The sequence below is a fragment of the Canis lupus genome, chromosome X (genome assembly GCF_011100685.1).
Source record: "Canis lupus familiaris isolate Mischka breed German Shepherd chromosome X, alternate assembly UU_Cfam_GSD_1.0, whole genome shotgun sequence".
NCBI lineage: Eukaryota > Metazoa > Chordata > Mammalia > Carnivora > Canidae > Canis > Canis lupus.
Window position 1 is genome coordinate 33861847 of NC_049260.1, and position 23543 is coordinate 33885389.

General features: G+C 47.9%; 1 long non-coding RNA gene across 1 annotated transcript; it reads left to right on the forward strand.

Annotated features, from left to right (window-relative positions):
- The first annotated feature begins 2223 nt into the window (after nt 1-2223).
- LOC119868429 lies at nt 2224-22287 on the forward strand. Its single transcript, XR_005386248.1, has 2 exons — nt 2224-2367; nt 21877-22287. It is a non-coding gene; the product is annotated as an uncharacterized LOC119868429 (long non-coding RNA).
- Nucleotides 22288-23543: the final 1256 nt, after the last annotated feature.

Consider the following 23543-nt stretch of genomic DNA (forward strand, 5'->3'; position numbering starts at 1 on the left):
CAGAAACTTTAATCCTCCTCTATTACGTATGAAGAACTGAAGTTGTGAGCTAAGCTGGAAATTGGACTCCGGTTTCTCTGGCTCCAAAATTTGCGCTCCTTCTCTGATACTGTCTGTCCTCTCTGCTCCGAACTGATCTCAGCAACATGTTTCAGAAAGCACAGAGAGCTGGGGCCTGGGCCACTCTGGGGACCAGAGCTGGAAGCAGAGAGGGGAAATGGAAACTTTTTCTACTTCTAACAGGCTATTAGCACATGTGTAGTAGGACATATGGCAGCCATCTGGAACTGGAGTCACGGAGGTCACTGCTGAAATTCAGCCTAACAACAGTGTGCTCAGTTTGGATAGCACTGTAGTGCCCTAGTCCCCTAAAGTTTGGCTTTCAGGGGGAATTCCTTGACAAATGGCGGTCAAGAGTAGCAGTAATCTGTTGATATGCAAAATAAAATGTGAGACGACGGACAGAACCAGGGTACTAGTTGTCCTTAAATGTCTTCAGGCAGATTGTGTCCTAACCTAACTGTATATGTCACTATTAATGATCCAGCCACAAAAGATTATACAAACAAAAAGGACACCCAAGGGATATAACAGAGTTCCAGAACCCAGGTGCCTCTATGGAAGAGCTAGATAACCAGTTCCTGCTGGTGATGGGTAGTGCTAGACTAGGGGTAGACCACTGACAGCCCTTGGGCCAAATCTGGCCCCTGACTTGTTTTTGTAAATAAAGTTTTATCAGAATACAGCCACACTTATTTGTTAATGTGTGGTTTGCTTTGGACTACAGTGGCAAAGTTGCATAATTCAGTGGTTGACCAAGACTATATGGGCCTGCGAAGCCAAACATATTCACTATCTAGCTCTTTACAGAAAAATGTTGCCAACTTCTGTTCTAGACAATGAATATGCAGATGAGTTTGGACTGTGAATGTGGCCCAAATCCTGGCCATGTCCCCTGCTGCTGAAACACAGGAGAAAGGTAATAGAAACCTCTGGATGACCATGCCCAGAGAGATGTTCCCAGGGGCCTGGCTTCAGCTGAAAGAGGAAATGGTCCTGTGGATTCAAATACCTGGAAGCTGGAAACACGTATATATAGTATATCTGTTTTAGTTAGGTTCTGAAGAGCATCAGATATCTGGCTGGTCACTCTGTTGGCTGCCCTATCAACCTCTACGGTATTTGAATTAAACCAAAACAGTGAGCCCTTGTTAGAATGCTACAGTGAGTGATATCCCTGGGACACTGGAGGCCTCTCTGTTGGACAGTGACTTGGCAGTCAGTCATCAAGGGATAGCAGAGAGTACAGTGGCAGCAGTGAACCAGGTGCTCACAGTCCTGGAGGAACCCCTTGAGCCAAGAACCTGAGCTAGTAGATCTTGAGGGAACCTCAGAAACCATCTAGGCCAAAAGAATGGAATAGCTTGTTAAAGGACTCACCTCGAGTTAAGTGGTGACATCTTCTAGCCCCATCCAGGGCGCTTCCCACCATTCCCTGCAGTGTCCCTAACATCAATCTGCAGTGTGTTGTCTCAGGTACCCAGTGGGCTGAAGGAGTGTTTATAGGTTCAATTTGGCCTGTCCCCTGTGATCACCTCAAAGGTGATTGAGGGAAGCCACAAACCCATGGCCATCCCTGAAGCTCAGTTTCTTACAGGGTTAAGAGAATGAGGAGGGTTTTGAGAAAGCCTTTGTGGCCATATGGGGAAGGAAGAAAGGAGCTATCTGAGATGATTGATGTATGGCGTCTTCTTAAAGGACTGGAAGAGTAAACCTAGGTCAGAGCCAGTGGGGTAGGAGCCAGGACAAGTAGCCAAGAAATTGGGAAGAACATCCCAAGAACACTGCCAGAGACTACATGCTTGGATAAGAAATCAATTGGATCAGAATCAGATTCCAAAGTCAGAGTCACTAGGTAGAAGTAAGGACAATCCAGGGAAGGGAAGGTATTCCATGCTAAATATTGAGACTGTGTAGCTAGGCTGAGGTCAGCAATGCTTGGCAACAATGTGAAGTGTGTTAGATTAGAGATTTCATGTACCGATAACATACCACTCCCCTTTAATAATAGTGTGGGCTCACGGGGTTCTTGAATGCCAGTGTTGTTTTGTAAGTGACCCTGTTAAAGCCTAGAGAAAAATGTATGTAAATTCAGTCCACGTGATGAGCACTATTGCTACAAATACATAAAAGGAGAACCAATTATAAACAGAGTCCCTTGTTGGGGACCTTCACAGTACCCACGAGCTGCTGAGGAGTCTAGATGATTGCAGATGATTGCCACATTCTGTTCAGCAAGAACCGAGCACCCACAAATGGACACAAGGCCAGGTCAGTGGAAGACCCTAGCAACATGGTGACCAGAAGGTAAGAAAGTAGACTGACCTAGAGAAATTGGATTTGGAGCTTCCCCACTGAATGTGGAACTCTGACCCCACACTGTCTAGAGGGCTGTCCCTTTAGAATATAGCCTTTGAGTAAAAAAGAAAGAACACCTGTGCTTGGAAATGAAATCCTAAAAAAAAAAAAGTCAAGCTGGAAATCAGTCTAGATTGCCTTTGGCCTCTGTTCCAAGCCAGTTGAACAAATTTTGTGGCATACCTGTGGGCACTGTATTCCGTGGTAAGTACTGGGGCATAAGTCTGAATAGCCATAGCCACTTCCCTTTGGGGTCTTCTTGCTTAATAGAGAGACACACACATAAACAGATCATTTTGATAGAATTTGGCTAGGGCCAGATTGTTGTGGGAGCCCGGAGGAGAGTCATATAACAGCATAGGGTGATATGGACCCTTTGGAAGGAGAGGACACTTGCTTCACCAGGGGGTCAGTAATGGGATAGGCAGAGAGGCAGGATGAGAACCAGGAAAGTGGTTCTCAGAGACCAGAGGAATGGAGAGATTCAAGACATCGTGAAACAACAGCTGAGGAGGGGAAAGGTTTCACTGGATTTGGAAACGAGGAGGGAATTGGTGATCTTAAACATAGGTTTCACCGGAGTGACAGTGAGAGGCCAGAGCCAGGGTCCAGGATTGAATGGAATTGAGGCAATGTGTCGAGCCAGCAAAGACCACTCCTGGAAGGATTGTGGCCGAGAAGGGAAGGTGGGCAGTGGCTGCAGGACGCTAAAGGGAGGGCTGTGTGTGTGTATGTGTGTGTATGTTGTGCTTTTGTTTAATTTGGTTTTGGGGACTGGAGGGAGACATGTCATGCTGGTGGCTGAGAAGAAAGTGACCAGCAGGGACACCATGACAGAGGAAGGGAGGAGGGGCGTGTGGAGGAGTGAGGGAGAGACTAGCCTTGAAAAAGAAGGCCAACTCCTCCTCCGAGCCTAGGGTTGGGACTGAGAAGGAGAGGGTGCCTTGGAGTTAAGTCAGTAGGTGGGAAAAGGTGGCAGAGGGGTAGCCCCAGTGGCTTGTTTTCTCAGTTTGTGGAAACCCCAGCATCCCCAGAAGGTCCGGGCTGTGGAAGCTGGGTGGGAGGCTGGGCAGTTGGCCAGAAGAAAGGAGTGCAGGCCCTGAGAGGAATGGACGAGGCGCTGAGCAGGGACCAGCTCCTCGAAGGTCACGCTTACTGGGATCTCAGCCACCATGCTGCGGAGGTGGCACTGCCTGGCATGCTTCCATCTCTCCCTGTGACAAATACCTGCATTTTTTGGGGTGTGTGTGTGTGTGTGTGATAGGTTTGACTTGACAATTATTAGTCCCCCACCTCCCTGGGGAAGGAGAGCGCTCCTAAGGCCTTGGCATGACCGAGAGTCTGGCCAGCAGGGCAGAAGGTGGAGTTGGAGGAATGTCCTGACTTCCTGCAATGAAGGTTGGGCATCCGATCCATCCCACCGTTCCTCAGAATGGCTCTGCCCATCCTCGACAAAGCCTTATTCTGGGCCATTCCACAAGCCCAGGGAGGAGTCCTGCACGGAGTAGAAGCCTCTCCAGCAGCCACTGTCCCCACTGCGGCTCAGTCGTGCCCCTCCCTCCCAGTTCTATAGCCCACTTGGCCTTCCCCCCATCTTCTCTGCCCAACCCTGAATGCCCTCCCCTGTGACCTCAGGCTCACAGCTCTCTTGACCACCCTCCACTCCTGCCTCACTCCTGTTACAATGCACTTCACTTCCGTTCAATGCAATCGCAGTATCTTTCTTTGTTTTTACCACTCTGTTGGCATTTGTTATCTACTGCTTTGTGATTGCTAGTTTGTCATGTTAGTATATCCGCTCCCCCCTCCACAAAACAGGGACCTGCTTGAGGGCAGAGATGGAATCTTGCACATTTGGTTTTGGCAATCCCCAGCACCAACATTGTCATTGTTGCTAAATAAATATTGCTGGTTTCTTTGGCTGAACGGCTGGATAAAGCAGGCAAGTGGCATGCTCTGCCTTGGGGCAGGCTGGTTCTTCTCTGGCCCATGGAATGCCAGAGTTTAAAGAGCAGCTTCCTTCCCTGGGTGGAGCCAGGGGAAACGTTGCCAATAAACGTGACTTTCTTATAGAGAAGTGTGTAGATGGTGCCTGGTGGTGTTCTCTGATTGTCAGAGACAAGCTGCCACAGGAGTGCACTTGGAGAAGAATGTGGACTTGAAGCCTGTACCCTCCATGGCTCCTGTGGCTCCTGAAAGCCCCTGGCCACCTGATCATCTGCCATCCTGCCCTCATTTCCAGACTTGCTCATTCCTGCGAGCAAGGCCTGCCAGTCACACAAGTGGCCCCAAAAAGCAGAGGGCATGGTCACCCAGTGCTCCTTCTGCTCACGTGTGATTTGTCCTGTTGCAAAGGTGACAAAAGACTTTCTTCTTTTTTTTTTCGATCTGATTTATGGAGCAGGCTAAAATGTGTAAATAAGAACCACAGAGATAGCTGCTATTTTGTCTGGAGAGATTTCAAGGTTTGTGTTTTGTGATCTTGGGCTTTGCCTGCTGAATCCAGTTGCAGCTGATTACAGGGCTGAACCATGGAATGTCGGGAGGCTGAACTCTGTTTAAATGTCCACCTAAAGGCCCTTCTTGGGATTTTCAGAGGAGGAATATTACTGGATGAGTAATGGGCTTGAGCACCCTTATTAGATAAGATGTTTGGATTTGGTCTTAAAACTGGAACAAATCAAAAGGCCATTTCATTGCTTCTTACGGTTAGATGTGAATTAAAATCATGGATTTTCTGATTCACTCAAGGCCAGACTATCCTTCATTTTAAGCCTTGATGTTTTCTCATTTATCTTGGTTTCTTGGCTTGTTTCTCACACTAAAAGGGACAATGTAACACTTGGGTAGTGCAAAAAAAAAAAAAGGTTTTGAGGCACTTCATTATAAAAACTTAAATTCCCTTTGTTTACCCTACCTCCATTCTAGATGACATACCAGGTACACCTGAAACAGGCTTCTTATGTCACCGCTCCTAAAAGAGCACCAACTGCCACCAGTGTAGAGGACGAGGTTATGTACTAAATAAAGATAATAATGAGGGAACAGCTAAAGGGTAAAGTGTGTAATGTGCTCATCTTAATTACCGTAATTGCCCCAGCCTCTAACATTGGATTGGTGGGTTCCAGAGCATTGGATCATTGGATTCCAAGGATCGAACTCGCTTTCCTATTCTCTCAGACATCATCAGGTTCTGAGATACAAGTTCTGTTTACTTCAGGCTAAACAGCTGCCTGATTCAGCCTGGAATCACTTGGGTACCAACTGTTAGTCTTTCTGGACCACAGGAACCCTTTTTGCAGATGGGATAGTCTTAATGTCGAAGATCCTGTCCTATTGTCTTCATAAATATGTCACACTTGCTGGGTCGTGTGTCCCATATTTGGATTGTGAAGTCTGGCCAGTGATGGCACAAGACTGCAAGAAAGCAACATTTTGGGCTCAACTCTAAGGGAGGACACTGATTCTCAAATTCTAATGCACCTGTCAACTCCCTGGGGCTCCTGTTTAAATGAAGATTCTGGTTCAGGAAGTCTGGGGAGGGGCTTGAGACTGCATTTCTGACAAGTGCTTAGGGGATTGAACCAGTCTCCTTTAAGCTAAGTACATGTTTAAAACCAAAGATTCCAATTATGTATTTCATATTTGGTGGAAAAAATCTTCTGGAGGCATTTGAGTTCTGATTTTGTCCCATGGCCCTTTCTCCTTAACTTTTTAAAAAGATTTTATTTATTTATTCATGAGAAACACAGAGAGAGGCAGAAACAGAGGGAGAAGCAGGCTCCCTGCGGGGAACCCAGTGCAGGACTCAATCCCAGGACCCCGGATCACATCCTGAGCTGAAGGCAGATGCTCAACCACTGAGCCACCCAGGCATCCCCCCTCCCCTCCTTAACTCTTAGTTCACCTGCTTCTAACTCTAGGTGACTAGAGTTATTTGGATTTTAATTCCAAGAGACAGGAACCTTTGGGATCTGCCTAGTATTAGTGCTTGATGAATGCTGTTCGTTCTTATTGGAACTGATGATGAGTGTCCTTTGAATGTTAGGTTCTAAATCAGCCTTGCAAACATAGTGGCACCTAACTAATTTTGGTCCTGGCTCATCTCCATTCTATCTGGCCCCCAAATCCTCTCATCAGGACATGCTATTTACTTGGCTTCAGACACAGCTAGTATCTGTATATGCTCAAACTTTACTCTGGAATCCACCTGCTTCCTGAATTCAGACAGGCTTTACCTAATGAACCCAAGGTGGAATCCTAGCATATCAACACCAAAAGGGACTCGGGAGACCAGGGTCTGGACAGACCCTCGGAGATCACTCTTGAACTTCTTTGGGGCTGCCTAAGGTGAGTGGGAGTGTTCCTGCCTCATAAAGTAGCCAGTTCCATAGTTGAGATGTTCCGAGACAGGGTTCTTATGTATCTTCAGCTATACATTACCCCCCTGTAATTCTGCTGTGGCACTGCCTTCTAAAACTAACTCCTCATCTGCAGTATGGCTCTTCAAGCAATTTAAAGCTACTCTTGTGACTCCCTGCTTCTTATCTCCAGGCACAAATGTCCCATTTCTTCAATTATTTCTTGTATATTACCTTCTTATATATTACCTACCCTCACCTTCTTGATCATCAGGCTCTGACATGCTCTAGTTTGACAATGTCCTCCTTTCTCAAGCCTTCTCTGATATGGCCTGCCCAAGCCTGGTTCTGAATGTCTGCATTGGCAGCCATGTTTTGCTGGTGACTCATATTCAATTAAAAAAAAAAAAAAAGATTCCCAGAGGATTTTCAAAGGGAGCTGAGTTTCCTGAACTGGGACCGTTGACCATTTGAATCCAGTGCAGATGGTTACATTTATCTTTATTGAATTTCATCTTCTTTCTTTTTCCTGTTCTGTCCATCCAATTGAGATCTTGAGTCCCAAGTCTGTCATCTAGTACATGATGGCCTCTTCCCAGCTTTGGTCACCACAGATTTGCTAGATACTGCTTTTTTATCTTCACCGTTGAGGATAAAACTTGACATAGATGTGACCAAATGCCCATCCCAGTGGCCTTTTGCTAAATCCACTTGCCCATTCATTTATTCTTCACTTTCTCATCCTTAACTCCCTGTTAAGGGATACTGTATTCCAGACACTGTGCTTACTGCTAGAGACACCAAAGCAAATAAGACATGGTTTCTGTTCCTGAAGAGCTCAGTGTCTAACAGGATGATGATCTGCTTCCAAACCTTCAACCGTGAGAGCCTACTTGTTATCAAGATACTCACGTCCTGTTAGATCTTTGTGATTCTGTCACCTGCCAGGCCAACCTCCTCTTCCCCTACCACCTGCTTTCTTTATAAAGTGAGGACCAAGATCTGGGGATTTGGAGGAGGATCTAGAGACTGAGAATATCAAAATGCAGTAAGCTTTACAGAGATGAGTGAAAAGGGAATGGGAGAGAGAGGGAGACAGAGAGAGAGGGAAAGATCAGGAGAGAGAGGGGGAAAAGGGGAGGGAGAGAGAGGGAGGGGGAGGGAGGGGGAGAGAGAGAATTAAAAAGGGAAAGGAGAGTCAGAGGAGGCTGAGAGGGGAGGAAACCCTTTGACTGCTCCGCTGGTTGGACAGCCCAACGTGGCTGGCTGGATGTGACTGAATGTATGTGTGAGGTGAATATGCATCAATCAGGACATGCCTGTGTAACCAGTATGCAGATAAGCACAGCTTCACCCGTGCACAAAGCAGCACTTGATTGTTTGACTTGATTCAGGGAGGGTAATCTTCTCCCAAACCTGAATGCAAACGAAGCAGGCCTTATTTCTATTTATTGTTAGGTAATAGATTGTTACGGTCACTTCAATTCACAATTGAGCAATTCGAATGTCCCATCCAAGACATGAAGAGTCAAAACTCCAAGCTTGGCTTGGCATTCAATTTTTTCCCTGTGTGCCTCAGGCCCCCATTAGGCAGAGAGGCTGTGACAGAGAGGTTGGGCGGGAGTGGAGCTTCGCCTCCGTCCCCACTCATCACCTTCACTTGTTGGGGGCCACTTTGTCGCTGCCACCATTGGCATGGGGGAGGGAGGAGAGGCCAGGAAGCAGACAGCTCTAACTTGGTGCTGGCAGTGCTCTTCCTGGGTCTCCTTTTCAGGTGGTTAAAGCCGAGGCCTTGGATGGGTCTAGAAGCTGAAGAAAGCCAGCTTATTCCCTCCTGAGGTGATCTCTGGGGCCCTTCTCATGGCTGGAGACCTCTTTCCAGTTCTCCTGACCTTGGGCTGATAGGTCACCATTGAGGGCGGTAGTCTAGGCCTGCTCTTGAACTAGCAACCTGGCAGGACATCTCCAGCTTCTTTCAGTTGGGATTACCTTGCACCATTGCTCAGGACCCAAGCAGACTCCACATCAGCTCTCTCTGTTCTATGGCTATTTTGGATCTGTGGGTCACACTCCTGCATCTCTTGTTCCAACAAAGTCTAGGGTCACCCCCAAGGCAGTAGTCTCTACTGACCTGGCCATAAAAGCACTTAACGGCCCTTCTGTCCAAACTCCTACATGGCCCCAGGTTGGAGGCAAAACCCAACCCACAGTCTGCTTTAGCTTTCATGGGCAAGGGTGAGTGGCCCTGGGGGAACTATTGCAGGACATCTTGAAGGCCTTCATTAGGCTTGGAGTTAAAGAGTATGACCCCAACCCCTGCCTTAAAAGGAAGAGAAGAGGGATTTCACTGTGGAGCTCTGGCTCTTCACCAATCTCCTTGCATACAATCCTCTCTTCCCACACTCTGGCCCCTTTTCTTTTTTTTTAAGATTTTATTTATTTATTCATGAGAGATACACAGAGAGAGGCAGAGACATAGGCAGAGGGAAAAGCAGACTCCCCGATGTGGGACTCGATCCCAGGACCCGGGGATCACGCCCTGAGCCAAAGGCAGAGACACTCAACCACTGAGCCACCCAGGTGTCCCCTGACCATTTTTCTATTCTTAAAATGGGGGATGGGGCTCAAGAATCGAGAGTTGCCATTTAAGAAGGCGGTTTGGTGTTACCTGCTAAGTTGGGATTCACACACCTGGGTATAGACCCAAGCAAGAGAAACCTTGGCATATTCAATGGGAGACACGTATAGAAATGTTCATAGCAGCTTTGTTTCCAAACTAGGGCTGCCTGATAAAACACAGGATGGCCAGTTAAATTTGAATTTCAGACAAGCAATGGATACTTTTTTGGTAATAAGCATGTCTCAAATATTTCGTGGACGTCTTTATGCTAAAAAAATTGTCTTAAAATCAAATTTAACTGGGTGTCCTGCATTTTTTACTTGCTAAATCTGGCAACCTTATCCCAAGCCAGATGCCCACCAAAAGGTGAGTGGAGGAATAAATTGTGGCATATACACACAGTGGGAAATTACACAGGAGACTAAGTGAATGACAGTTACATAAGAAAGTATGGATAAATCTTAGATGTGTGAAGTCTGAAAACATGAGCTCTGAAAGATTACATGCAGAACGTTCTTTTTTTGTTGAAGGTAGAAACAACTAAAATAAGGTATTTTAATTTTAAAAGAATGAATGTAGCTGCAGCAAAACTATATAAAAAGGAAGGAATTGGGATTATGAATATATGGTTCAAAGGTATGTCATGGGGACTCCGTGACTCCATGTCAATCGGGGAGTCAAATGCATAGGTTAACGGGGGTGGGGGATGACGTGTTGGCTAGGATCAAGGTCCTAGCTTTCGTTTTGGGTAGTGGCTTTGCTAGTGCTTATGGAGCGTGTGTGAGCCAGTGATGAGAGGAAGTCATTCACCAGGTATTAGGAGTAATCCAACGATTGCTCTTGACATCCAAAAATTAAATAAAATTAGAAAGATGGGGGAGGGGAAATGGAGGTAGGGAGGATCCTATCATGAAACCAAACTTACGGTGCTTTCCCACCCAGGAGGGGAAGAGTGTTGGCAGAGAAGATGCCTCTGTGTCTGAAGAGGCAAGAGCTGAAATGGACCTTGAAGGATGACTAGAAGTTCCCCAGATGGAGGAGGAGGGGGGGAAGTATTCCAGGAACAGCATATGGGAGAACCACACAGCACAATAGAGCCTGGCCTGCCCCCAGAACAGCAGCGAAGCCCAGGGTGGTCACAATCAGAGGTAGTGAGAGAAGGTGGACATGGGGGGGGGGGAGGAGGTCAGGATGTGGAAGAGCTTATGTCCCTGGCCATGGAGTGTGGGGCTTATCTTTGGCCTTCAGGGCAAGAAACAGCAAGAAAGAGCAAAAAGGTCATGAAGGAGGCTGTCATTGTGAGTCCGTGGAAAGCCATTGCAGTGAAATGGGGAGTCTCTTGACTTCACATATGCAAACTATCGATAATAAGGCAGTTGTGTATGGTGGAGGGTAGAGAGGGCTGGAAAGGCAGATGCTAAAAAGGCAGAACCTCATGACCTTCGTGGATGCCGAGTAAAACATAGTCAAGGGATGGATTATAACTATGGTTTAAAATCATAAATACAGGATGACTGGCAGCTCTGAGAGTAGAGATGGTTATCAATTTGGTGAAAGAGGGAGCTAGTAGCAGAAAAGATTGGCTAATTCTCCAAAGGCGATCCTAAGAAAAATTTTAAAAACATTAATGAAGAAATATAGTAGAATCCCTCGATGGTGCCTCTGGACTTCTTGCATCTTGCCTGCATCAGCCACTCCTCCCCTGCCAAACCCATGGGATTTGTTCTTTCAATTCTTTCTATTCTTTGAGCAAAGCACACCGACGACCACATGCCAGGTAACATGCTGAGTGTTAGAAACACCAAAATGACTAAGTTATAGCTCATGCCCTTATTGAGGCTACAGCCAAACACAAACCATCTACAACTAGTCATACAAATGTTTGGAAAGTACCAGAACAGAGTGACATACAAATTACTATGGGCATATAGAAGAGGGGGTGATTGGCACTTGTGTGAAGTGGGGGTGTCAGAAACAGGGTCACTTTTGAGCTAGAGGCTGAAAGTTGAGCAGAAGTTGGACAAGCTCAAGATGGAATGGGTGGGCATGCAAAGCAGAGAGTGGCAAGCGTATAGGCCTGATGCTGAGGTTGCTTGGGGTAGGCTGGTACCAGGCTGGGACAGGCCTTCTGGATCCTACTAGTGTGAACTTTGTTCTACATGTCCTGGCTGTTCAGCAGGGCGGTGCCAGAAGCAGATCTGGGTCTTTGGAACAAGCCTCCTGGCCACGTGTAGAAGATGGAATGGAGGGGCTGAGATTAAGGTTATAGGTAACCCCAGGTTCCTGTGGGTCCCGTCCAGCCTGTGGAGGGGCTGTGGGGACAGAGAGACAGAGATGCTGGGACCAGAAAAGGCCTTGGTTGTGAGGGAAGTCATTCCCCTCCCTGCCAGCCACATGGGTGGACTGTGTGTGAGGGACACTGGCCTGCAGGGAGGCTGGAGCCCAGGCCGGGAGAGACCATGGATTTGGGAAGGGCTGCAGCGACAGGAAGGGTGTTCCCTCTGTACATCTGCCAAAAGAAACCCGTGATTCAGTGGATGGCCTTGTCTGATTACCCAGAAGGCTTTACAGTCTCGACTGATCCTGACTCCCATGGACTTCCGTAATTCCACACTGCTTCAGAGGTGGGATGGCAGCCAAGGGGTGGGGTTCACCACAGTGCCTTTTCTCGAATGTAAATAATGTCTACCCCAGGCAGGAGCCCATTTCTGAGGAGCTGCTCTGTGGAAGGTGCGCATGATGGGAAGGCTGATGAAGAGCAAGGAAAACCTCTTTTTTTAAGGGCTGCAATTCTCCCACCGGATTGGCATGACCTTCTTTGTGACCGAACGGTGTTACCTACCAGTCATTGATAACATCAGGTCACCTCCTATGCAGAAAGTGCCCACTACACGCTGAGAGCCGGGTTAGCTGCATTATCTGATTTCTTCTGCAGCACACCTACACGTGGTAAACATCACGAGCTCCAGCTTCCAGGTGGGGAGGTAAGGCCACGAGAGTTCTAAATGTGTCGATCATAGGTACAATCTAGAAATAATCTCCCTCTTCGAAGCCGTGAGGGCATTGCTCACAAGTCCACACCTTGTATTGTTTTCTTTGCTAATGATCAGAATGCTGGCTGCGGGCTTTTTTTTTTAAAAAAAAGATGTTATTTATTTATTTATTTATTTATTTATTTATTTATTTATTTGTGAGAGACACACAGAGAGAGGCAGAGACACAGGCAGAGAGAGAAACAGGCTCCCCACAGGGAGCCCGATATGGGACCCAATCCCAGGACCCCGGGATCACACCCTGAGCTGAAGACAGATGCTCAACTACTGAGTCACCCAGGAGCCGTGGCCTCGGTTTTTGACAAAAAAGCCTTCTCTTCCTCCCACACAACAAAGTACTTCTTTAGAACAGTCATTCTGAGAGCCGTGTTTATTCAGTGGTAGGGTCTTTTAAAATGCAGCCACCGTGGGAATCACGTCAGGGAAGGGGTTGGGCTGCAGTGGCATTCAGCGACGCCTGGTATTCTGTTTGCTTCAGATGATACTTAACAGTCCAGCGGTTAGGAGATGGAAAATAATTAGTCCGTCTAGCTGGGAGATTGGGTGATAAAAGGAAACTGGGCTGCTGATTAAATTGTTTATTTAAGCTCAAGTTTAGCTATGTTTTCGGCATAATGTGTTGTAGGAAGAAGATAGGGATCTGTCCTCACTGAGAGACACCCCCAGGGTGGTCGTCATCCCCACCCCTGCTCACTCACCGCAGCCTGCTGTGCCTTCCTTTCCTGCCTGGCTCCGGGTTGTGAGGATCTGGGGACTGGGTAGAATGAGAGAAGGACAGGGAATGGCCTGGAGTCGGAGTCCCTGGAGCTCTGGTCTCATGTTCTCTGTCTTGAGCTCCTCCAGGTGTCTACGGCCGCAGCCAGCCACATTTTGCCGCCTCTTCCTCCTGGGTCTTCTCTGAATTCTTCTCCCCCTGACTTATGAAACAAAAAGCAGCTTCCTTTCTTCTCTTTTGTCACTGTTTCCCTGAATTCCTCCTTCTCTGTGTTAGAACACGGATAATTTATATGTAAAGTGTCATTTCAACGCTCAGCTTGCCCATGTGTAGGTGCACGCAAGGCCAACTTTCTAGGAAAGTGATAGACCAGCGAATTACAGCCCTTGGGATAAGTCCAGCCTGTACCTATTCTTGTAAATAAAGTTTTACTGGACACAGCCATGCTGCAGTGGAAGAGCTGAGTAGTTGATGCGGAGACCGGACGGCCCACCAAGCCTAGAATATTTACTATCTGGCCCTTTACGGAAGAAGTTTGCCAACCCCTGCCCTAGACAAAGGTATTACAAGCTAAACTCTGATTGAGGTTGTTCCTGCCCCTAGAGAGTCCCGGGCCTAACTTTTATGCCTGCAGAGTAATGGGAGACCTGAACCTCCGTGTATGCACTGAAACAGTGAGAAGATTCAGGAAGAATGTAGTGATTTGCTAACCAAATACAATTTCGTTTCTAAACTTTCACTTTTGATTGCTGAACGTTAAGGAACCTCAGATTCAGTTTTCTCTCCCACTTTTGTTTTTAAAGATTTTATTTATTTAATCATGACACACACACACACACACACACATACACACACACACACACACACACACATAGAGAGGCAGAGACACAGGCAGAGGGAGAAGCAGGCTCCACGCAGGGAGCCCGACGCAGGACTCGATCCCCAGTCTCCAGGATCACGCCCTGGGCTGAAGGCGGCGCTAAACCTCTGAGCCACCCGGGCTGCCCCATCTCTCCCACTTTTTAAAAAGACTCTAATTTTTTGAGCAGTTTTAATTTTTAAATTTTTTTATTTAAATTCAATATAGTTAACATATACTCTATTAGTTTCAGGGGTAGAATTTAGTGATTCATCAATAACATATGACACCCAGTGCTCATTCCATTACATGCTCTCCTTAATGCCTGTCACCCAATTACCCCCCCCAACCCACCCCCCACAGCAAACCTCAGTTTGTTCCCTAAAGAGTCTCTGATGGTTTGCCTCTTTCCTCTGTTTTCATCTTCTTTTATTTTTCTTTCCCTTCTCCAATGTTCATCTGTTTTGTTTCTTAAATTCCACAAATGAGTGAAATCATATGGTATTTGTCTTTCTCTGACTTATTTTGCTTAGCATAATACCTTCTAGTTCCATCCACATCATTGCAAATGGCAAGATTTCGTTCTTTTTGATGGCTGAGTAATATCCCAGTGTGTATATACACCACCTCTTCCTTATCCATTCATCTGTTGATGGACATCTGGCCTCTTTCTGTAGTTTGGGTAGAAAGCTATAAACATTGCTGCTATAAACATTGGGGTGCAGGTACTCCTTCAGATCACTATGTATCCTTTGGATAAATACCTAGTACTGCAATTGATGGGTCGTAGGGTAGCTCTGTTCTTAGCTTTTTGAGGAACCTCCATACTGTTTTCCAGAGTGGCTCCACCAATTTGCATTGCCATCAACAGTGTAAGAGGGTTCCCCTTTCTCTGCATCCTCACCAGCATTTGTTGTTCCTGACTTGTGATTTTAGCCATTCTGACTGATGTGAGGCGGTATCATTATGGTTTTGATTTGTATTTCCATGATGCTGAGTGATGTAGAACATTTTTTCATGTGTCTGTTTGCCATTTGTATGTCTTCTTCGAAGAAATGTCTATTCGTGTCTTCTGCCCATTTTTTGACTTGATTCCTTGTTTTGGGGGTGTTGAGTTTGGTAGGTTCTTTGTAGACCCTGGATACTAACCCTTTATTTGATATGTCATTTGTAAATATCTTCTCCCATTCCATAGGCTGCATTTTAGTTTTGTTGGTTGTTTCCTTCATTGCACAGAAGCTTTTTATCCTGATGAAGTCCCAATAGTTTATTTTTGCTTTTGTTTCTTTTGCCTTTGGAGATGTGTCTAGCAAGAAGTTGCTGCAGGTGAGGTCAAAGAGGTTGGCTGCCTGTGTTCTCCTCTAGGTTTTAGATTCACAGCAAAATGGAGAGGAAGATACAGAGATTTCCCAAATACCCCCTGCCCCAACACATGCACAGCCTCTCTTATAAACATCCTCACTGGAGTGTACATTTGTTACAACTGATGAACCTACACTGGCACCTCATTATCACCCAGAATCCATAGGGTACATTAGGGCTCACCTTGCTATTGGACATTCTGTGGGTCTGAACAAATATATGACATGTATCCACCATTATAATATCATACAGACTTTTCACTGCCCTGAAAGTCTCCAGTGCTTCAACTATGCTTCCCTCCCCTAATTCCCCAGCCACCCACAACCACTGATCTTTTTACTCTCTCCAGAGTTCCGCCTTTTCTAGAATGTCATACAGTTGGAATCGTGCAGCATGTAGCCTTTCCAGACTGGCTTCTTTCACTTAATAACATGCATCTAAGGTTCCTCCTTGTCTTTTCATGGCTTGATAGCCATTTCTTTTTAGCGCTGAATCATATTGCATTGTCTGGATGGGCCACAGCTGATTTAGCCATTCACCTACTGAAGACTTATCTTGGTCATTTCCAAGCTTTGGCAGCTATGAATAAAGCCACTATACACATCTGCCCGGTTTTTGTGTGGACATAAGTCCTTTCCCACTTTTACACCTTCAGTGTCTCTTCTTCCACAGGTCAGACCCTTGCAGCTATGCTGACCCCTCCTGCTGGCTGGTCTTTGCAACCTTGGAGGCTCCCTGGCTGGGGTCTGAACCACCTTGCTCCACCTGAGACATACACATGCTCCATCTGAAGGGGAGCAGAGTGTGTCACCCCAAAATATGCCTCTTTGGCCTCAGGATTATCTTGAGCTGATTATTTTTAAGGAACAGTAGACTTAGGAGAAACTCTGAAAACTGAGTACAAGTTAACCTGTTGTAAGAGAAAATTATATGTATAAGGGAGCTCTTCGTTTGTAAGGGTGTCTCCCTCTCTGTACCTGGATGACTCAGTCTCTAGAAACTCTGATCAGTGGAGAAGACAATGACCTAAATCTGCACAATGACCATATTCTTGATTATTGTGCTTTGCCTGATAACCTCCTGACCCAGCCTCCCCTCCCCCAAAGACTTCTCTGGTCTTTAGCTGGAGATGATATTGAAGGGGGTGCCTTGGGCCAGTTTGGAGTCAATTTTCCTGGGTGTCTCCCATGTACATGGGAGTTATGCATATTATTAAACGTCTGTTTTTCTCCTGTTAGTTTTTTATTATGGGGGGCAGGTCTCAGCCAAGAACCTAGAAGGATGGAGGGAAAGTGACTTTTCCTCCCCCACAGACAGACATGGCACAAGGCATAAGTCTAGAGGGTGTAACTTCAGGACCATAGCCTCATTCAGTACTGTACTCACTCTGTCCCATGATAAATAAAAGTTCTTTCTTTCATGAGATACTCTGAATTAAAGCACTCTTTTTGGCATTTTCCTTCCCTTCCTTTCTTTGCACCTTGCATGTGCTGACATGGGAGCCTCTAGCTTTAGATTTTGTTGATAGTCTCCTAAACTCAAGGCATTTCAAAGAAGATCCATCCAGCCTCCCTTCTCTTTAACAGTCATGTTTTTACCCCTTTTCATTTCTTTGGTCATAAATGAGTCTTTCTATACAATTTAATTTTTTCCATTTCCTTTCTGCATTTATAGCTCTTTGTCTCCCCCCCTCCCCACCACAGTACCTAAGAATAGAATCTGCAAGGAACATCTGCAGAAAGGTCTTCATGGATCACAATGCTCACATTTATTGACTGAGAAATATTTTCATTAGGTTGTGTTAGAGTTTTCTGGAATCACCTGGAAGTTGAACTCCTAGAGAAAATGGTTGGGTCCAGATTGTTAATTGAACTGTGTGTAGCCTAAAAATCTTCCTGCAATCTTCTGGGACTTCTCAGCCTGAGTACTAGAGACGGAACATGGGCTTTGTCACCTGCTGCCACCACCTCAGCAGGTGGACTGGTGTGAGTCCAGCAGCATGCCGGATCTGAAGTTCACTACCAGGGAAGACAGATGATAATGTCTCACTCCTACAGACCTACGATAAAGTGGGAAATGAGGCAGTGTGTGCGCCCACAGAATGTGGAGTTCCTCTGAGCATTAAGGCTGAGACTCTGGACTGAGTCCAGCCAGTGGGGACTCCCAATGTCGCAATAGCATCTGGGCTCTCTTGGCACCTCCGTGTGCAACGCCAGTTGACCTGGCATGATGTGCTGCCCTCGCTGCCTTGCCAGTGAAGAGAAAAAGAAATTGTTACTATAACATGGATGCTCCTAACAATTTCCTTCAGGCCCACCCCCAGATATTGGAAATGGGGAAGCTGAGGCCTGAGGTCAAAGTCCTGGGGTGTGGGTGGTTTGTACCATAGTAGCTAAGCTGGAACTCAGTTTCATAGAATTCTGGTCTTTTCCCTCCATGCTCAGCCTTGCCCAGAAGAGAAATTTGTGCGATATGTGGAAGGTGGAAGTGAGGGAGCAGCCATGTCTAGTGTCCGCCCATTGGAGGAGGGCAGGCACCATCCCAGCTCACACGTGTCACCCATCTGCTCTCTCATGTTGTTGGGGGGAGGTGACAGCCGGACCTGAAGCCCCTCCAGCACCGCCAGCTCTCCTCCCTGGGCTTCTCTGGGCGCCAGGGCAGCCGGTTGTGCAGCTGCATTGGAGCCACACCGCCCTCCCACCCTGCCCTGGCCTGTAGGTCACCTGTGTCTGTGAAGCTGGAGGCTGTGAGAAACTGAGAAGGCTCCCACCTGACCAGCTGGGGTCCAGTTTGGCCTCATCCTCCCCTTCATGGCCATCTCTCCCTGCCAACTGCCTGCTCTGCCGGCTTCAGGCTCCACACAGCAGACCTACTGAGGTCCCACAACTGTGGGGCCTTCTGCTCTATGACAGGTCCCTTACTCCATAGCCTTGGACCTTCCGACCTGCTTTGGGCCTAACCCTAACATCTAGTCACACAGCCTTGCTGCAGAACCCAGGGCCCTGGGCCCCCGGGACGAACTCCCTGCTTCGGGTGTTACCCTACTTAGAGGCTCTGTCTGCATGTTGCAGTGCCTGGGTTGATAAATGCTGAAAAGCAAACAAGGAGGTTCTGACCAAGAAAATCCTCAGGGCATCGAGCCAAGAATTTGTCATCAAAGTGCTTGGGCTACCCATGAGCCACAGCTTCCCCAGTGTAGGTTAGACCCGGCTTGCATCACTCTTTGAGCCAGGGCAGAGTACATAAGTATGATAGACACTGAATCAATCCTGGGTGCTTGGGCAAAGGATTTGGAGCAAAATCAGATGAGCCCAGGACACAACTTATTCTTTCCAGAGGCTTCTCCATGCTTTGTGTGGGAAAGGTGGTGGGGACGGGTCAAACTTTTATTGAACCACTCAGTGTATGGTGACACCTTTTGTTGGGGATCCAGGGGGTGTGGGGTGGTGAGGGACACTTTCAAATCACTTTCCTTCTTCCTACATGTCCATCTCCAGAATGCCTTCATCCACAAGTTGAAGCATCGGGAGGTTGGAAGTCCAAGAAGTTGGGGGGTGGGACTTCACCTCTAGTTCTTTAGTGACTAAACATGACTGTATCAGGGACGAGGTAGTAGTTAATGGAGAACCAGGGTGTCCCATAGGCCCCCAGAGGCAGCTATTGAGATGCCAGCCCCACACAACAGACTGACAAGGTGACTTGGGGCCTTGGCTATGATGTTCTGTGACTCTCTACTGTGTTCGGGACCTGCAGAGACAAGCTTTGTGTTTCTGTTTCAGCTTTGATGGTTCCCGTGGTGCACTTTGCCTCTGCCAGGCCTGCTTCTACCTCCGGACATTTGCTCTCACTGTCCCCTGTACTTGAGTCCCTCTTCCCTCAGAGCGCCTCCTAGAAGGGCTCACTCCTTCATCTTTGCTCAAAAGTCACTTCATCTTAGTGAGGCCTTCCCTGACCATCCCACTATAAACCACAGCCCTCCTCCATTCTCCACCCCTCTCCTGATTGTATTCTTTTTATTTTTTATTATTTTTAAAAAACTGTATTTATTCATTCATGACACACACACACACACACACACACACACAGAGGCAGAGACACATGCAGAGGGAGAAGAAGGCTCCATGCAGGAAGCCTGATGTGGGGCTTGATCCCGGGTCTCCGGGATCATGCCCTGAGCCACAGGCAGATGCTCAACCACTGAGCCATCTGGATGTCCCATTTTTAAATTTTTTGATTTTTTTAGGATTTTTAAAAAATATTTTATTTATTTGCTTATTTAAGGGGGAAGGGGCAGAGGGAGAGAGAGAGAGAGACAGAATCTCAAGCAGACTCCTCGCTGAGCACGGAGCCCAATGTGGGGTTTGATCTCACGACCTTGAGATCAAGATCTGAGCAGAAATCAAGAGCCAGGCGCTTAACCCACTGAACCCCCAGGCACCCACCCTCTTTAGGATGTATTCTTGCTCTGGTGTGTATCACCTACTAAAATGCTGCTTAATTTAGTAATTAGAGAGGAAACTTTGGGACAGGGACCTGCTCTGTTTGGACAGTGGTGTATCCCAAATGGTGGCTCAGAGCCGGTGCTCATTAGGTCGGTTGTCTTGCCTCACTCCACAGGGTGCTGTTAGCATTGTATGGGCCGTTGACACCTCCTGACACACAACTCCATGGACATCCATGGGAATAGGGCCCCCCTCCCACCCCAGGTATGCACAGCCAAGCCGTACAGAGCTCGGCATTTGTTGAAAGGAGGCCGCAGGTGGCCTCCTCTCCCCACTCACCTTCGTGACCCACTGGCTTCTCTCAGATCCTTCCAGCAGCTTCGAATTCTGCAGCTCTATTTCAACCTTCCCTGTGTCAGGATGGGGAAGCTGGCATGAAGAACGGGGCTGATTTTGTTTGTTCATGGTTTGTGTTCCAACTTTGACGTCTTATTTCAGAGCGATGTGAGAGAGGCACTTGATAAGCTGCCTGCAGCAGTTTCTCCTAAGGGGTCTGCCAAAAACTGTGTGGGATTTCAGGGTCTGGTTTTCTTCGCCTTCTTCAGGTAAGCTTGTTTATGAGGAGGAAACATTTGTGCCGCTCAGCAGGTTTGAGAGACCCGGTGGGAATGGCTGTTTATTTGTCTTTTGATCAGAAAGCCCAGGGTTTGGCTCCAAGGCTGAAAGATCTTGAGGCCTCTTTATCTCCTCCCCTGGAGACTTGAATCTCTCCTCTGACATTCTGTGGGCCCCCGGAGTGGCCGGGGACTGCGGGAGGGGCCCTCGTAGGTGGACAGAGATTCCCCAGCTGGGCCCCCTGGGGTGCCTGTCCTTCGTCTGACCTCCCACCAGGGACTAGAGCCTGGCTCCTATCCCTCCCCTTTATCTTACAGACAACCAAGAGGAGGGGAAACAAAGCTCCCTGCCTCCCCCAAGCCCCAGCAAACATTTCTGTGGGGGAGTGAGCCTTTTGTGTTTTATGCCACATCTTTGCACTTGCCTTCTACATGGGATCTGGGGCCCGAAGCAAAGGGGAAGGGTCGAAATGCGCCATGTGCTCATCTCGCACATGACCCCGCGGTCCGCTGGGGCTGGGGGGGGGCATGTCCGTAAAGGTGGCTGGACTGGGCCCAGGTCATGTGATTTCCCCCAGTCAGTTCTTGGGGTGCCCCACAGCCTGGTTCAGTGTGAGCTACTCACGACTAGCCTTCAGCCCCAGCGAGCAGAGACCGTTTTCTTTGAATCAGCATGCAGCACCACGCAGCGTTCCCCACAGGGGCACATATTGAGAAAATGAAATTCAAATCACCCCTCTGGTACGCTTTTCATTCCCTTTCCTGATAACGCACAGAGAGAAGCTGATCCTCTAGGTGAGCAGGCAGGTGCTTGGGGGGCCACCCCGGCCTCTCTCGTGTCCCCAGGTGCTTCCGATGAGAGCTGGGCTGAGTCCACAGGCACCTCCCAGACCTTGCTTCTCGGGCCATGGCTTGCTTCCCCAAGGAGCCGGACAACCTTTTAGGGTACGTGGCTGCACCCACATCCCACCCCCCTCACTTGGCACGAGGCTGAGGGAACACCAGCGTGTTTGGCAACCTCGAGATCGCGAACCGATTTTGAAACTTGCTTTCTCAAGTCATTCTAGTTCACACTAGATTGCCTTATGCCTTTCTTTAAAAAATAAATAAATAAAAATAAATGAAAAGTTCTTAGCTTGGCGCAGTGATTCTACTCATGCAGAAAAATGTAAAGGTAAAGACGAAACTACAAGAGCAAACCTTTGTGCTCTCTGGGTCTCCTGGGAAAAGAGGGCAGGCAGGGCTGGTGCGCACGAGGCGGGAGCTGCTTTTGCAGAAATGGAAATGCTTCCCCGTCTTTCCTTCCACATGAAGTTGCTTCATTATATTTTCAGGCGAGCGAGTCATGGGTTCCTGGTGCGCGGTGCTGTCTTTTTCAATTAATGCTTTTCACAGAAGTTCAGGTTTTAAACATCTCCCCCTCTCTTCCCAGGTCTGTTACATTTCCCAGAATGGTTCCCAGCGCTGGAGATAATTCCTTTTCGGAGAACCTACATTTCTCACCTGCTGATTGCAATTAGCCACTGCCAGCTGGGGCCTGGTGTGCAGCTGAAAAGCTAACAAGAAGTGGAGACCACGCGGAACCCAGGCAGGGCAGAGGATGTGAATAAATAAGGAATAGTGCCCGTGTGCAGGAGACACTCCCGTGAATTCAAGGTTTCCCGACCCCCTGGATGGCCCTCCCTCTTCTGGCTCTGTGCTCCCCCCCCCCTCACTATTTCTCTTTATTTGTATTTGTATTTTTTTGTCTCTGGCTTTGTAGCCTACACTTAACATCACAGTCACGAATTTACCACTAAGTACATTTTGTTAGGCAATAAACAGCCTTGGAAGAAAAATGAAATCGGACTAGGGCTTCTGTTCCAATCACGTTTGTGGTAGACTCAGGCGAGCCCTGCTTGCAGGCCTTGGACCTGATACTGGATGTGAGGACTGGCAGGGCCTGGAGAAGCCTGGGGTCCCACTGAATCTGAGCCCCTCGTTTTATGGATGAGGACATGAAATCCCAGAAATGGGGGAGCATGACTTATCCAAAGTCTGGGGGGAAGTCACAGGGCTGGATGAAGTCCCCACTTCCTGACCACGAGCCCAGGGCCTTAACCACTGAACTGCCTTGCCTTTGTCCATCCTCTAGAGTTTGAGAGGAAAGCACCAAGGGTTGAAAGGTAAGTCTCTGTTGGGCAATGTGATCTGCAACCCAAGGAGATGCTTCTTTCCTTCCCCAGGGGCCAGGTGTGACCCGAGTACCAACGTTGTACCCCTAGCCGGGGTGTCATCCAGGGTGGTACGTACCCATGTTCCCATGGCTCCCATTCCCATGGTTCCAGTGCTGACCCTGATCCCGTCCCTGGTCCCTAAGCAGAGAGTGCTTGGCCTTTGGGTTTGTTTTGTATTCATCCTGCAGGCAATAGTAGGGAGCAGACAACCAGCCAGGGGGAAATGAGCAGCTGTCTCTGCGTGCTCCACAACATAAATGGAGGGAAGCCAGCCTGATGAGGTCCGCGGCTCCTGGTGCAACCCTACCTGCTTGGCAGGAGCACGGAGGCAGGAGCCTCTTCCACCTAGAGGGTCTGGCATTCTTTGCTCAACTCACTTTCCACTGGAAGAGGCTGCCTTGTAGGGCTTAGGGTCAGAGAGCAGATAGGCTTCCAGGCAGCAGGCAGTAACCAAACATGCCTGGACCGTGGACTCCAACCCCAGCCATGCTCTAGGGTGGGCACGTCTCTCAGCCTGTCTCGTCATCTGAAACTTGGAGCTCATAGGGCTAGCTGAGAGGATGAGGTAGGTAACGTAGGTAACAATAGGGTCTCCATAAACATTCATTCCCTTCTCTCCAGTACTGTCTCCATCTTACAGATGAGGAAAGCTGGAGTCAAGGAAGGTAAAGCTACTCTCCCAAGGCCGCAGGCTCTTCCCTGGCCTCCAGACACTTACGTTGTCTCCTGTGAGGCACTCAGGTCGGAAGCCATGAGCTTGATTAACACCAAGTCCATTCTCTACAAAGAGAAGCGGTTCTGTGCGCTGGTAGATGTTCAACAACTAGTTGGGGGTGGGGGGAGGGCAAAAGAAGGGCGAGGGAGGAAGTTCTGATTTGTACGG